The 17,012-nt window shown below is 43.8% G+C and overlaps 1 long non-coding RNA gene across 1 annotated transcript; it reads left to right on the plus strand.

Annotated features, from left to right (window-relative positions):
* The first annotated feature begins 701 nt into the window (after positions 1–701).
* Positions 702–15,979, plus strand: LOC142581915 (uncharacterized). The gene is made up of 3 exons (XR_012828319.1): positions 702–977; positions 2,826–2,877; positions 15,602–15,979. It is a non-coding gene; the product is annotated as an uncharacterized LOC142581915 (long non-coding RNA).
* Positions 15,980–17,012: the final 1,033 nt, after the last annotated feature.

Genomic DNA, 17,012 nt, shown 5'->3' on the forward strand with positions numbered 1-17,012 from the left:
GATTGCGAGTGTTAAGAAAGATACTGAATACGCTCCATTCAGAGCGCGCCATCTGAAGATGTGCCAAATAAATAAGATAGTAGCCGCCACAGTGGGCAAGGTAGTCGTAGAGGGTAAGTATCATTAACTATAGTAACCAGAGGAAAAATGTCGCGAGGCCTTCATTACCCTGCTTCTTTAACACGTCTTGCCTGCTCAAGCCTCGACGAAAATCAAAACCTGCGTTGGTGTCACATAGATCACTTCCATATTCTTTTCATTTTTGCTGTGGAGCAAAGTAACTCTCTTCCCTGACGCTGACATTAGTTCCGGAAGTCACCGACAACGACTGGAAGGTCGGCGCTGCCGTCGTTGGAGAGCGTGCGCAACCTTTTCTTTGAACTGTTAGAGTCTTCACAAAGCTTTCACTGTAACTTTCGGCCAAACCGATCACGACTAAGCTCTCGACTGCGCTGTCCTAACGTCCAAATAGTAACTACAGACTTAATCAGGGTTTCCCAAAAGAGCACACTGACGACCATCGCGTCAAATCTGTCAGCACAGACATGAGTGCCGGGAAATTTTGTTGAGCGAATTTCTCTGCCTCAAACGAAGATGACATGTCAAAGCAGCATGTCCTGAGGGCAGAATTCAGTGACATTCAACTGCTTTTGCTGTGAGTGCGTTTCTGAAGGGAGTAATATACAACATATTGTCGCAGAGGACTTGATCAAGCAACATGTTCGCTGAGTTTTTCTGACGCTATGCTGTATTAGTGGTGGCGTCTACTCGTAGACTTCATTGAGCACATTAGGTTTTGAATGTTACCTCAGAACCGCTTGCGCCAGCTCAAGAGGCTTATGCAGGATATGTCTGCGTGAAGTTGGCCTTGTTCTAAGGCCAGCAGGTAGTGTCAGATTTACTTCAGATTTCTTTTTTTGCCTAGACGTATACCAGAACTCATGAATGAGGTCTTATACGGGGGTCAAGTTTCTATGGTAAGTGTTTACTTCAAATCATATTTGCAAGTCATGATTTTGGTTCGTTTTAGCATATATGTGGCAGCGGAGGCGCGGGAAAATCTAAGTAAAAAAAGGTTAGACAAATTTGACGTCTCAATTACAATGTTTAGCTAACGGCACCCTGTAACGAACCAGGTTGCAATTGTGTTGATTCTGCGGGGTTTTCAATAGTTGATTTTGTGTAGTTTAGTCGCACGCTGTGATCAGCCTGTTCTATCCTTCATCATCGACCGTGATTTCGAAAAGTGGAGTCGCTTTCCCGCAGTGAGCAAAGCGAAGTAAGCACCTGCAGCATCCGGTGACTTGAGCTGGCAATTGAAGGTGCGGTGCTACGTGCAACTTTTATCTTAAAATAATCTACACTCAACGAGAGAAACCGAACCGGGATTGTAAACGTCGAAAACACAGAAATCATAACGGGCCAAATGATTAGTGTCCGTCTAATGTGGGGGTGTTTGTTGAAATAGTTCATTCAAGCATAGCGTCACTTTCACGCGGAGCTTGTGAAGCGCATACTTCTACTTAAAATAGTGCAGCACTCCTATCTTACTGCTGAGCACACAAACACACACACACAAACAAACACAGGCAGATAGGACTGACGGAATGACAGATGGGTACGCACGTGTACACAATCTCGCACATGCGCACACACGCAAGATGGAATAAGAGGAAATATCCGGCTGCTAAATATGCCAATCTTATGATATCAAACAGTTCGTTTCGATGGCGGCTACATGAGCGCGTTAATTGTCTCAGCAGAACTGGTGCTTCAATACAAGTTGATGTACTTCCTATTTCGTCTGAGTTAGCCACACCGTTGCTGAACATGAAACATTCCTTTTTTCACGGCCAGCAAACTTTTACAGGAAATTTAGTGCTACTTCCTCGAAAATCCTGAAATTACAACTATTCAAAGTAAAAAAGATTGAGATCAGAAAACAACTAGAATACACAACTCCTGGGGTTTATTCAGGCTCATTACTTCACATCCAGAGCATCTTAACTGACAACTGCCCTTTGTTGGGTAAGTTGCGAACAAAGTGTCCATTTGGGCACCTAAACTTAAATTTTGTCACCATCAGTGACTGTAATATCACGCAATGTGGCGAGTGGATATGGGCTAGAGGTATTCTTTTCGTATCTGAAGAAATTGTTCAGCATTTGCCAGACGGTGCAATCCCTCCCACAGGCTCCGTAGCGCGCAGCGCTTGCAAGATGCGCCAGCAGGTCAAGGTTCGTGCCGTGCGGTGCATAAACAAGTGATCTATGAGATTCCGACGTCCTGCGGGAAGTGTCACATTGACAAAACGGGCGGATGCATTAATAAGAGATTACAAGAACATTTGCGCCGATTGAGAAACGCAGGTCCAGCATATTTGTCATCGCATGGCTCAGCGTGCGATTGCAGGCCTGTATTCGATTCAACGCGTACGCTGCGGAGGTACAAGGAAGAAAAATCCCGCATTATAGCGGAGGACTACCTGATAAAGAAAAAGTGCCGACACGTGCTTAAGCGAGGCGCCATTAGAGAGACACCGAAAAGAAAAACACTATCTTGGTCCATTTACGTACTGATCTTGTCGTCTCGTCCCCGGGGAAGGCGTTGTCGTGTTGTGGGCTTTTTTGCCAGCGTATTTCAGTTTTGTTGGTTTGCGCATGAGTGTTTTTTATTTGCGTGTTGTGTACTAGCAATAGACAGTCATTCGTTGGTCAGCGCTCGTGTGGTGTCGTCCTTTATTCGTGTTGAGTCTGATTTGTTCGTGGAGTAGGTAAACATGGCGCCCTCGCTGAAGTCACAAACAGAATATTAATCCATTGCAGATGAAACCGAATGTGCTCTACGTTGCCACTGCTTTTTTCGCCGTTGCCTTGGGTGAGACATTCTTTTCACTTTTATTTCCTAGGGACGTATTAATTTTTTTTTATGTACGTGCAACTCTTTCTGGTGCTCACGCGTTTTGCGCCTTCCCATGCGGTTACGAGCGCGGCTTTTTGAATCGCGCCCCTTCTTCGTCTGCAAGTACCGGAGCTGATGTAACAGTGCATTTTGTTCTGAGAGAGTGCATAATTACTAAGGAATGCTATGCTCCGAATTTTGAAAGGTAGATGATAAGCAAACTTTTGAAACCGATGCGATAAATTGTACTTCCACGGTGGAATCCAAACCCGGTTGCTCTTTGGACGTTGAAGTTGAAATTTTACTGTCCTGGTCGCTTCATTGATATGATTCAAACCGCGAAAGGACAGACGTCAAGTGCTAAGTTGAACGAACTGCTGGATGCTCTTCCCAGTCTAGTAGTAATTATTAATTTTGCGAAGACAATAATTTAATAAGGCTCAGCTAACGTTCCACAGTTTTTCGAATGGTAGATCCAGCACACTTGAACGAATACAGGTTAAGCGAAGCTTTCTTGAATCTTTTCAATTTAATCCTGTGCAGACAGACATATGATGCGTGTAGTTACTATTATTTGCAACTCATGGTGATTGTTTGCACTTTCATGCATAAGTGTAAACACTGTTTCACATGGCATCACTGTGTGCGACGTCGATCCAGCCCCTCCCCCCCCTCCCCCGATCCAGTGAGACACTATATAGTTTTCAAGATAGGGGACCCAATTTTGCGAGACGCTATCTGCCAGGCTTACAAAAGACAAACGAACGCAGATAGAGAACAATGGATTGCAAAAGTGGCTCAAATGATTACTGTGAACACATAAAGCCGCCTGGAAATGCACCATGTGTAAAAATTCATCTTTAGCTACTGGTGAAGGAAAAGGTGAGCACAGGTGTGTGTACAATAAAATATGAGAGGTGGCGATAAAAGCTTAATGCTCCAACACCTCTGATGAGCACGTCATCAATCAATCATCCCAACCACATGACCCACGCAACCACGGGGACCTCCTGTTAAGTACAACCGGCGAGATCTTTCTTGAGGTGCTGATGTTCTTCGTGCTTTCCCTCGCCGCGCCTCACCTGTGTGAGAGACACTTCACTACGTCTATCGGCGGGACAGCGACTCCATACACAGTTGAACAGGCAACAAATTATATGTCCACATGCTACACCGAAGCTGCTCTAATAATATAGCATTATAAGGATTGTACTGCTTGCAGCTTCAGCTCACTTTGCGAACCATAATAGAACACTCGTGAGGACAGATATTGTGCATTGGTGGCCGAATCAGCCCACCAAGTCGCCCCCTTTGATTTGGCAGCCCTCCGGGATCGGCCTATTTTAATATCACATTTTGTCCTGCAATCAGCCACGTTTTGATTACGCCATCTCCTGGAACAGCCTGGTTTCGTTTTACACGGTCTCCGAGGTTAACCCTCTTTACTTGGCAAGGACCAGACTGGTGGAAAGACAGGAAACCCGGGGCCGAAGAAGAGGAGGTAGGCAAAGACAACTTCGCGAAAGAAAGAATACAACAGTGGCTGAAAACTTAACGAACTAATCTGCAGCAGATGCAGTGAGCCAAGCGCGGAGGCTGAGATAAACGCGATGAATTAGCGCTATAAATGGCTTTGTCTGAGTTGCCAAGACATGTGACTTTTTTTGCCGAAGAGGTTTTGTGTGCACACACACGGGGGAGATTTTCGCTTACTCCGGCGACTACAACGTATTCACGTCAAATTCAAGTTCTGCATATAAAGTGCATGTCTGCGTCTCGTCAACTGTCACAAAAAGTTAGACTGACAATTCTTCAAAAGATGAAACGTCCGAGAAGTTCACCAAAGGTCAAAAGCATGAGTTGAGAAGCCAAACTAAAAACAATGATGACAGCAATCGGGGAGATGCCGAGAGTCGAAAATGTAAAAGGGCGAGCAAGATGTCCACATTTATGTAGTTACATATGCATCATTTGTGAAATACATTTTACCAAAGTAATTTTCTATGCCATCGATGATCTGCCTCCGTAGGATTGCATCGGAGGAGATGCCACTCAACAAACATCTCCCGAGCACCCTTGGCACTCCTTTTTCCTTGTGGTAACGGTATTTACTTAAAATGCAGCTTGTCATGTCTTGATATTTCTGTTACGGAATATGGTGTCTGCTATTTTTGAGAATACCACCTCGATGGCTCAATGGCTGTGGCATTTAATTGGCGAACATGAAGTACCGTTAGCGTCCGTCCTCTGTACTCGTCTCGTCCTTGGTATGGTTTTTTGCATTATTGTTTTTCTTTTCCAGTTACCAAGTACCATGATTGGTTCACGACCGCATAAACCGTATTTCCATGGTGACGGGTTGTGAAAGACAGCAGTTTTCCGCAGAGATCGAAGCAGGTCTTGCGAAATTAGTCTCAGCAAGACTCACTACGGCTCGCAGAGTACATAGTAAACAGTGATACGCAAGCGATCCACAAATCGTTGTACGTATAAAAGCAGTTTTGGTGCACACAATAGGTTCAACCATTGCGATCGTATACTTTGATAGGGGAATGGTCAAAATATGACGTTGAGGCAGCTGAGGTCAGTTGGTATGTCAGACCCCGGTTTCAAGTCTAGGCGCGGTATAGTCCTCCTGCTCAGTGTGAAACCGTGTGGAGATGTGCACAACAAGGTCAACATAAACCGTAACAAGCTCACAGATATTGTCCAGAGCTCTATTGACCTGCAATATCGCTGGCACTGAAGTTGATGACAATGACGACGACGATGATGGTAATGATGATGATAATGATGATGATCTCAAAGGCTTTGATGCATAACCAGTAAGGCAAAATGGTCCAGGATCCGGCAGTGCAGCAGAAATGCGTTTTTGAAACAGAATTTCGAACTCAATGAATGAATGAATTTGCAGAATGGGTGGTTCTATAGCCTGGTACGGTATAGTGGCTGTTGGAAAACAAACACTGCGATTGAGCTGGCAGGCGCATACGAAATAATTGCCGCTACAGTTTTATGCTTATGGTTCGGTCCTCTTATTTGTTTCCGAGTTGTTCGTAAAGGGCCCCTCATCAGGTCTGGCCATATTGAGCTGACAAGCGCAGAGCATACATTGCGCGATAACAATCGTGTCTGCAAAGTATGACATCGCTACGCGCCGCGGAAAGATCATCAATTTCAATCCGAACGCCTTTTCCCACTTCATTCGCAGCCGCCGCACTCCAAGCCGCACGGTGACGTAATCCTGCCCCTGCGCGCTTGTAATCGTGTCCGCAGTGTGACGTCGCCAGTGGGGACGCGTGACTTCGAGAATTATTAAGGCGCTATCTGTTATTTGTGTGATCTCTGGCTTGAATTGACGAATTGAAGTTTAGATAAATAATAAAACACACAAACGGAATGTCTGCATGGCCTTTCTGTTTTACTTCGCACCGAAGCAAAAGAGACGTACTTCCGCTTCGTCTGCTAGTTTCCACGGTCGTGCGGTCACGTGCGCAGGTACCGAAACTATGCCATTTTCTACCACGTTCGAGCGCGTGATCACGCTCTGCGATCCACTTGTTCTGCCTCAGTATTCGTGAAGCACTGAATTATACCGCTAGTCATGTTTCCTTGTGCACAGCGCGCAAAATCGTGCGCTGTACGAACGAGACAACAGCTCGCGCGCGGCGCGGTCAGCGGAAATGCGTAGCGCGGGAAATAAAAAAAGCGATGAGAAAAAGAAATGAAGGCGCGTTCTGGGACGTATGCGTCACGCGGTCCTCGAGGTCTGGTATGGGAGAACACAGGGAAGGAATTATCGCTTGCGTAGGCTAGACGGGGCGAGTGGAGAGAACGTCTTGCTTGGCAGTGGAGCCCGCCTGCTGAAATCATGGGTTCGTGGCGCTGAAATATTTATATCTCGGCTGTTAATGAGCCGATCAAAAACATTTTTGCGTCACAACGCTCCCTAGAGGACACGTAACAACTTCCAGCGTGTAACCAACATTTGCTATGGGGCCTGGTGAGGGGCCCCTTAATGGGAAACAACTTCAAAACCTTACTTTCTCACTTTTTTGTTACCTTGTTGTCTCGTTGCTTTCCAAAGTAAGTCACATGACGTTGTGCGTTGCCCGTATATGATAGCTCTAACCCCAAACAAAATGTCTCTCACACAGTTATCGATAGGTATAGCTACAAATGATTCGTCTCTTATATGCTAAACATTATTTCGTGGCATGCGACAGAACCCCGTGAGGTTAAAGTCAGTTGAATGTCTTTCACTGCTCACTCATGCATGGGAACATTCAATACCTGTAATGAATAAATATACATGCGCATCTAATGGTCGCGACTGGCGCACTTCTGATAAATAATGTCGTTCATATTGCCTGTAACCGCTAAAGGTCAATTGTTCATGTGTCACTTTATTTGAGTATTTCAATGCTTATCTACTGTGACAGCAGTTAAGGGTTAGAAACGGGGCCTGCTATCCGCGAAGATAGCTTAGCGGCCGCGTTCAGACGCATTTCGAAGAGGACGAAATGCAAAGATGGTAGTGCGCTTAGATTTAGGTGCATGTTAAAGAGCCCCAGATGGTACAAAATAGTGCTGCCGCATCCTCCACTATGGCGTGCCCGTTGATCAGATACTGGCTTTGATGTGTAATACCCAGTCGTTATATAAAGAGGGCTTACTGTCCTTTCCGATACGCTTGTGAGGACGGAACTCGTCGTCGGACCACTTCCTCATTCTCAGCTTCAGCCTTTCCGCGGGGTGAAGAAAAAGAAACTTTGCTCAGCACTTTGATTCGAAGTTCCATCACTGCGGCAATGTGCAGTTGGGTGCTGGACCAACTAGCCATTGTGTTATCACGCAGCTTTGTCACGTGGTAATGTCTGCGGGGTTTGTTGCACCACACAAACTCTGAGAGTGATGGAGTCTGTACATGTATTTCGGAGGCTAAGACAGGCAATCTAGGTCGGCGTACTCACTTGTGAGTACGCTGACTCACGATAGCTCCACACTCATATTATAGACGTTGGATAGAGTGTGAGTGAGTGACGAATGATGTGATTGGACTTGAGTACATACGAAGAGCAATGAGTTAGGCTAACGTGCGTATACATGAAGGTCAATGACGGTGTGTTTGAGCCGATGTGTACGGACGTGAGTGACTGTTGGGGAATGTGTGTGAACACGAGTGTGAATGTGAGTTAATGTTAGTAGATGCGAGGGAAGGAAGCATGAATGCCAGTGTGGGTTACAGAGTATGAGGGCGCGTGGGTAGGAACGCAAGGGAAAGTTGATGATTGTGAGTCGATAGCCACATGAGTTTGAGTGAGTACATAGCCTTATAGCCGTATAGCCGTACATAGCCGTATTGCTGAGTGAGTGTAAGTGGGTATAGAATTATTCTACAGACCTAGCTAGGTAATGCTGCTGTAGCGGAGAATGACATTGTGTCGCAGACATCTTGTTCTCGAGAAAAAGAAATGGCCACATGCACTGTAAAAGGCGATTACAGTAGCAATAAATGAATTTTGAGCCGTGATAATTCCTGAAGCCCGCTTATATATATTTCACCTTTCACGGTCTGCACCAATAACCAAACACAAGAGGATATAAAGCTGTTTGTTGCGGTTGTTTTATGTACCAATCTCCTGTAGAAAAGCAAAATGTGCAGTGCATCTGTGTATATAACGAGCACAAGGCATAAGTCAAAAACAGTCATATGAGAGCCGAGACAGGAACAAGATTGTAGGGGGGGGGGGGGGGGGGGGGGGGGAGGGAACAATATAAATAAGGTTTTTGCTCTTATGGGAATCCAAAACTCCGAACAAGGTAACCTTACAAAAGACATAAAACGTGTCAATCACAGTTTCATGACGCTATAGCGCGGCATAAATGTTAAGCTATCACTCATGTCGACGAAGCGAAATACTCGTGAAAAGGCTGTCTAAATGCAGTCGAAGACTTTAGTTCATCGCTCTAACTGATTTATTTTATTGTACTTTTCATAAGCTTTTCATGCCGTAGCTAAGTCCTGACCTTCTGCTATAGTGGCGAATTTATAAGCTGACCGTTTTATTGCTTCAAAAATACAATTTTCCTTCAATGGCACGCAATTATCCCATTTTTTATGCATTTACTTTCCCAGGCATCTGATTACGTTATTGTTCATGAAGTAAGCCGTATTTTTATATTACGCTTTCTTGTACTTTGATAAAACCTTATAATCTGGAGAACTTGGAGTCTTTCGTAAATTTTTAAGCGATTTTTGAACTTTTGACATGAGTTAAAACTACTCTGTCTCATACAAAAACATGATGCTGACATGATGACCCTACGTGGGACTGTATAATTGTCATGCAGACACTGCGCCGAAGTATTAATAATAATGTCTTCCCATTCTACATTTGTCCCAGTTCTCCAGTTGAGACAACTAACCGGTTCGTTGCAGGATTTGAGACACACACCAAACAATTTCAGAGACAGCTAAAGTAGACTGAATTTACTGTTGAACTAAAACATGTGCTAACAAAAGTGTTCTTCGCCGTAAAATTAAATGTACCTTGTTTTCCTGGTATTGACCGCAAGTTGATTCGTCGCTAGACATCAGAGGGTTCACACAACCAAGTCTTCATTTTTTACATAAAAGAAGGGGTTGGGGGACAGCGCAGGTTGCGAGATCATTCCGGTAAAAAGTGTTGTCCATGGTGTTGGCGGTGTGATCTGCTTGCATTCGCATCGAAACTGGAGCTAAGTAACATATCGACTGTGAACACCACCACCTTCTTTATGCCTAATTGTCGGGCATCATTTGTTAGCCATTTCACAAGCATCTTCTTACCATGCTAAGGTAGCGAAGGCATTCTAATGCGAATGACATCCCAAATCCCTTTCTCCAGAAAGCTTCTCAGCCATTGAGACAACTTTACGGATCCGGCACATAGAGAGAGAGAGAGAGAGAGAGAGAGAGAGAGAGAGAGAGAGAGAGAGAGAGAGGAATATAGGAAGGCAGGGATATGCGAGCGGCTTTAACTCAAGTGCTCTCCGTGCACGTATCTACACCTTCCCTCTCCCTTCTCTCTCTTCCCCTTCTCCCGTCCCCCAGCGTAGGGTAGCCAACCAGCCTACTGACTGCTTAACATCCGGCACACAAAAACAAAGACTCTCCGATAGGCACATCAGATTAGCTCACACCCTCCCCACGCAGCAATGCACAGATGCCACTGGAATAAAGAAAAGGCTAATGAACTTTGCAACTGCAGTCTGTTAACGGCCAGATGTACATTGTCCGGGAACATATACCTGCATGAATTCCACGTTAAGGGGCGCTTAAGTATTATTCGCTGCCGATGGGTTTCGCATCTGCCTATACTTCTCGTTTAAATGGAAGGGCTGAAAAATTCTGCTCGTACAACACAATAATTATTTCTCTCATGCAGTTATAGCTGTTATAAGCTCAATCCCCAAGTCGTTTTCATTTCCGCCGGTGCCGCAGCTGTCCGTCCAAGGAATCCCAAAGTGCTTTGAGACAATTAAAAAAAGAAAAACAAAGGACGCCTGTCTAATAAGTACAGCGCGAGGAAGACAGGACGGACAGGAGTAGACGCACGTAGTGCTGACTTTCAACAAGCTTTATTGGATAAACACTCTCATAATGACAACAGAATGTAAAATCGCGGCACTAAAACCACGCAAAGCTGCATAGGGAAGGATTTGACGACCCAAGCGGGCCGATTAACACCTAAAGAACAGCAAAAATTTCATCTTGGCGTGTTCCTTTCACCGATATTGTCCATGAAGGCTGTCGACTAAAAATTGTGCAAATGCTCTCCCGTGTTTAGCAGGCGCGCTGCTTTGAGCAAGCACAACGATCGCCTAACACGGGAAATCATTGAACCTATAAAGAACTGCGGATTTGGGCGATACCTCTGTGAGCACTTCATCTACAGCTTTATCGACGAAAGAGTTGTGTTTTATTTATAGGCATCATCGGTAAAACTGACTTCCCGACGTGAAGTGCTGGTCGTATTCGCCCGTCGCGGTAGCTCAGTGTAAATGACGCCGCGCTGCTGAGCACGAGGTCGCGGGTTCAATCCAGGTGCCGCGGCGGCCGCAGCGCATCGTCCGTGGCCTTCTTATGTCCCGTGTCTTACGCTGTTAATAGGTATTTAAGCATTATGAAGGGGCCCAATTGCAGAAACGTTGCAGGGTGAATTGGGCACGCGTTGAAGAACCCAATGGGGGTCAAATTAATTTGATGTCTTCCTCTACAGCGCGCATGATATCATGGTACGTTTATGCTTTAAAGACATAAAAACCCCGTCTTTTTACTTATTTAAGGACACATTTTGGTTCGACGTGTCTTTTCGTGGTACAGCACCACGATTGTGACACGGTGTGTGTTGTTGAGCGCACCCGGGTCACCGAAAAGCAAAGCAGTAGGTTTTCCTTTTTTCGTGTAGGTTTTCGTACATTACAAAATTAGGAGTCGACAAATATCCCATGTTTCAAATACGGATCGAATGCTACGCACTGACTATTCATATTCGCATTCGAAAAGGAATTTCTCGGTATTGTCGAATATTTGAAACTAACCAAATATATGGTTACCAACCACTCCTAAAATCTAGCTACTGTTCCCTGTCTTCTAAGCGAAGCATCGCAAATTAGCACAAGTAAGAAAACAACAAAAGGTTTAGAAGTAACGCAGAAACAAAATGGACAATGCAAGTTTTGTTTTGGGTTTGGCGGCGTAAGCCTGCATGACAATATGAGTTGCTTGTAGTATGTCATTAGCGTTCTTTTTTTTAGTCTAGTCATGTCGTTTTCCTGGAATGTTATCAGATGGCGCTTTACTAACAATGACATCGGTAATATACGGGTTGGAAATGCCGCCATTAAATGAAAGCTGCAAGCATGGGTCGAGAATAATGGCATTTTAGGAGAACATTAGAATGGCTTCACAGCAGGTAGGCGTTTGGATGATAACTTATTTCTCCTTGCGCTGTGTATTGAAATATCAAGAGTGGGAAGGAGACCGTTATATGTGGCCTTTCTAGAAATTGCAGGAGTGTATGACAACGTAGACCGCAACATTCTGCGGGATATTCTAGAAGGGGAAGGTTTAGGGGACGATAGCTTTTGAGAGAGATTCACCTAGAAAATGCCGTTTGCGCTGAATGGGAAGGGATGACGAGCGAGGAGAAAGTTTATATCAACAAGGGGCTGAGGCAGGGGTGCCCTTTATCCCCACTGCTGTTTATGATGTACATGGTGAGGATGGAGAGGGCGCTAGAATGAAGTAATATCGGGCTTAATCTGTCACACAAACAGACGGGTACAGAGAGCAGCAGCTTCCAGGCTTGTTTTATGCGTACGACATTGTGTTGCTAGCTAACAAGCAAAGTGATGTAAAACCGCTGACTAATATCTGTGGACAGAAATGCGATAATTTAGATGTGAAATTTAGCGTTAAAATATCAGGTGTTATGGTATTCAATGAAAACAGTGAACAGACAGTGCCAATACAGCGCCAGGAAATACCTCGGGTGAGAGAATATAAATACCTTGGTATATCGATAAACGAAGGCAGTAGATATATGGAAACACAGGAAAAAACAATAACAGTAAAGGGAAAGAGAAATGCGGCCATAATGAAACACAGAGCGCTATGAGGATACAATAGGTACGAGGTGCTCCGGGGAATGTGGAAAGGTGTAATGGTTCCAGGACTTACTTTTGGAAGTGCAGCTGTTTGCTTGAAATCAGGGTACAATCAGGACTCGATGGCAACCAAAGGTCAGTGGGACGCCTCGCATTGGGCGCTCACGGGAAGACAAAAAATGAAGCTTTGCAGGGTGCTATGCGCTGGGTAAGTTTTCAAGTGAGATAAGTTCGTAAAATTTATTATGAAGAACGATTGATGAATCTGGAAGAAAATAGACAGGCTGGGAGAGTGTTCAGGTATTTGTACATTGATTCGCAGTGGAGGAAAAGAACTAGGAAGCTTACCAGCAAGTATGCCCCTGAATGGTGAGCAACACAGCAACAAAGAACGTCAAGCGGAAAGGCAGAGAGGACCAAATAATCTCATTGGTGGCGGCGAGGGAAAATAAACCTGCCATGAGTAACTACTTAAGAGGCAAAAAACGAAATCAGGAAAATACATTTCATGATAACTCAAAGGGAAGCTCAGTACTTTTCCAAGCGAGATCACGAGCCATAGAACCCGCTCTTATAAAGCGAGATATAAGAAGGAAGAAGACGCATGTGCTTGCTGCGGTAAAGCTAGGAAAACGATGAAGCATGTTTTACTATAATGTGAAGATATTTAGCCAGCGGTCGATTTAGGCAGCGCTGGCCTACTTCGAGCCATTGGGTTCAGTGAGACCAGGGCTTGAAAATGTCCGCAATAGAGATCAGTAAAAGGCGATAGGAAGACTGGTGGAAGAAAAGTAGGGAAGCGACAAACAACGGAGGCGTACGAAAACAAAGTTCACAGAGCGGTTCAGAAACTTTCGTTATTAGAATTCATCGAGGGCTTTTTTTTCTTTTTTTTTTCTTTTTTAACCATAGGTAGGACATTATGCAATATATTACAGTAAGAGCTTGATGGCGCAACCCACCGCCCCGTTCTGAAAGGGACGCTCATAACATACATACATACATACATAGATACATACATACATACATACATACATACATACATACATACATACATACATACATACATACATACATACATACATACATACATACATACATACATACATACATACATACATACATACATACATACATACATACATACATACATACATACATACATACATACATACATACATACATACATACATACATACATACATACATACATACATACATACATACATACATACATACATACATACATAAAGAACAGCGAACGCTGAGCGAAGAGCCTTCTAGCTTTAGTGATGGACACAGGGATGTTTTCCTTGCAACCGGCTTTTTACATATGTCTACGGCACACAAGTCCTTTTGCAGCCTTTTCTTTTCTTTCTATACAACTTCAAACCTTCTTGCCATAAACACTTATTTAGCGCTTTTTGAAAGCTATAGTCAAGCAACATCCATTCTTCCTTGGAAAGTTTGTTTGCAATTAGGCACTTAAAAGTTGTGGAGAGGCTATTCGTGCATGCTTTTAATATGACAATCAATGATCATCTGTTTAAACTGACAATTTGTCCGTGTTACTTAGCTGTCTTTTTACACTACCCAGTACACGTGTGACACCTGATCACAACAAATAAGTCCCGCTGAAGTGAATATACGCATCTTCATTTGGCTACTCTACATTCGATTCGATACTTACTATTCGTATTCGATTCTTAATCGAAAAGGTTCATATTCGCCCGCTTCTACAAAAAACATTTATCACATTTAGAAAGCAGACTCTCGGACACAATAGACGTGTGCCTCCGGTTTACATATTGTTAAAAACTTATGAACCTCAGTATTTCCGTAGTTTTTTTCTATGTTTCCTCCAGGTCTTGAAAACGCTCTCCTTTAAGCTTTCGCTTCAGGCGTGGAGGTAAGAAATCTCAAAGGACAAGCTTACGGAGTAGATAGGGCTACGTAACTTGGCGCTGTCACCCCATTTTCGGTAGGTAGTGCCGCACGCTCAGTGCAGTGTGGTGCACAGCGTTGTCGTGATGCACCAAAGATTTTCGCCTAACTTCCGCAGATTGGGGAATTCTCCAGCTGCATTATGAAAGCGCTTGGGCACTTCGACCGCCACCGCTCGGTAAAAACACACCTTGTGTGTTTTAATCTGCTAGCATTCTGAGGGTACATCACGCAGTTTCCGGGGGCTATGTATGTATGTATGTATGTATGTATGTATGTATGTATGTATGTATGTATGTATGTATGTATGTATGTATGTATGTATGTATGTATGTATGTATGTATGTATGTATGTATGTATGTATGTATGTATGTATGTATGTATGTATGTATGTATGTATGTATGTATGCATGCATGCATGCATGTATGTATGTATGTATGTATGAATTCAAGCAATTCTGATTTATAGGTTCAAAGGACGGTGGCTTCTTGAGCACAGTCTTCTCGCGCACCTATGTTGAAGGTCGCGTAATTTCAAGTTTCGGGGATGCATTGAAGAGAGAGGCAGCACCAAGCATTCGCTCCTGCTGCGGCGCCCTTCCTTAGGCCATCGTTGTGACAGCAAGTGTTTGCGATCAACGAATGAGCTGTATAGGGGTGCCTGTGCGCGCGCCGTGGCACCATGCATGTTAAGTTAATTAGAAAGTGAATGTTTGCTGCAATTTATGCGACAAATTAAACTATGAAACTCACTTCATGTACTCGAATACTTTGCTATCACTATCGATGCTTCGCCTTTCGGGCGAAACTGCGGCATTTCTTTCACTAAAAGACTTGTTTGCAGGCACATGTAATAAATTACGACGCAATATATTAATTTTGATAGCCAGCCACAATAAGAATGTCTTGTAAACTATTTATTTTAGCTTCTCTTGATCTTTAATGAATGTGTGTGCACTTATTGATGCATTTATTAGCAAGAAATCTGAAGCTGCCATTGACGAGTTGAAATTGCAACAAACGTTAAAACGACAACATTTCACCAATTGTCATTCTTACGTCATGACGTTAAATAAACGCCTTTTTTTCATATATATGCAGGTCAAGCACTTCCAAAGTTCAGCGAACAGGACGTGCTACAATGCTTCTTCTGTGGCCAAGCGGCCGGTCGATTTGTTTTGGAAGACACTTCGTTTTCTTTTACACACATATTTTGGAGGTATAAATTCTTCCTCAATATGGGCTCTTTAAATCTACGGAATGGAGGAAAACTACCAGGGACATGCAATACATCGTTTGCACTAAAGCAAACAAACTACGCATCCGTTTCCTGCACATTTGACTTTTCCGGTAGCGTTGGCTACTACGACGTCACGAAGACTAACAGCTGGCGTTATCATAACAGTGATTTCCGTATCAGTGCCACTGTCAAGACGGGCCGTTTTCGTGTATCTGTTAAGTTCAACCAACAGGAGGAGAAGACAAGTAAGTATTCTGGATTTGTAAAATTGCGGCTAAATAATTAATGAAATCATGCATCTGGTTTGCCATAGCTGCAATAACTAAGACACGGAATGAAAAGCTTCCCTGAAAAGCATGCCTCATACTTGCCGGGCTTAAGACGAGCGACAAAGCCCTCCAACAGCTTTATAATAGTATCTCGTTATCACTGGTCCCAAAACTTATCTGACTGATATCACAACCTTCGATGTGCGTTCAATTTGTACTTTATGCCGAGTTTAATATTAAATGAAAGAGTGATCCCAAGGAAGCCAATCTATTTGCTTTTGCAGTGCTAGCTAGAGAAGCTCAACTATTCGCTGAACTATTTTTACCAATTGGTAGCTGGCTGCGTTCCTATGTTACTTAATTCATAGGGTTACCAGCTCATAACTAAAATGGCGTCGCTGGAGTGCCCAAACAACGTTGTCTATTTTTGAGCGATGCTCGCTCTGAAATTTTCTTCAAGATCAAGTTCAAACCAGTACATGAAAACAAAAGTGCCGTTAATACTCTTCGCACAGACACTGAGAACGAAGGCTGTTTACTTCATCTGGCTAAAACCAAAGTATTGTCCTTGAGCTCGTATCTACGCATAGCATGCCTTCAAGTCAATGATGCAAGCTGATCCTTGTCGTGAAATAAAAAGCAAGTCACTTGAGCTTACATTTAGAGAATGTGATAGTTTCCGGAAAAGTCTATATCAAAATGAAATGACTCTGCTCAGAATCAAATTGTTGTAAAGCCTTACTTCGCATTTCCAAGACCTTTATCGCCGTATAGCGATATTGGCCGGTTTTAGATTGGTGATAATAAATAATTTCCCGACAGGTAGAGGAGGGCATCGCGGTTTGACTTTGTCGCTCGTCTATGCTTTTGGACGGGCGCCGGGTTCGTCCTTAAAGCCGACAAGCTGAAAAAAAATCATTACGCCTTTTATCACCTTTAAAGCTGTGTGAGGAAAGTGGCAGCTATCTTCAATCTCACGACAAAAAAAAAAGAACGATGAAGA

Source organism: Dermacentor variabilis, chromosome 5 (genome assembly GCF_050947875.1).
Source record: "Dermacentor variabilis isolate Ectoservices chromosome 5, ASM5094787v1, whole genome shotgun sequence".
Lineage (NCBI taxonomy): Eukaryota > Metazoa > Arthropoda > Arachnida > Ixodida > Ixodidae > Dermacentor > Dermacentor variabilis.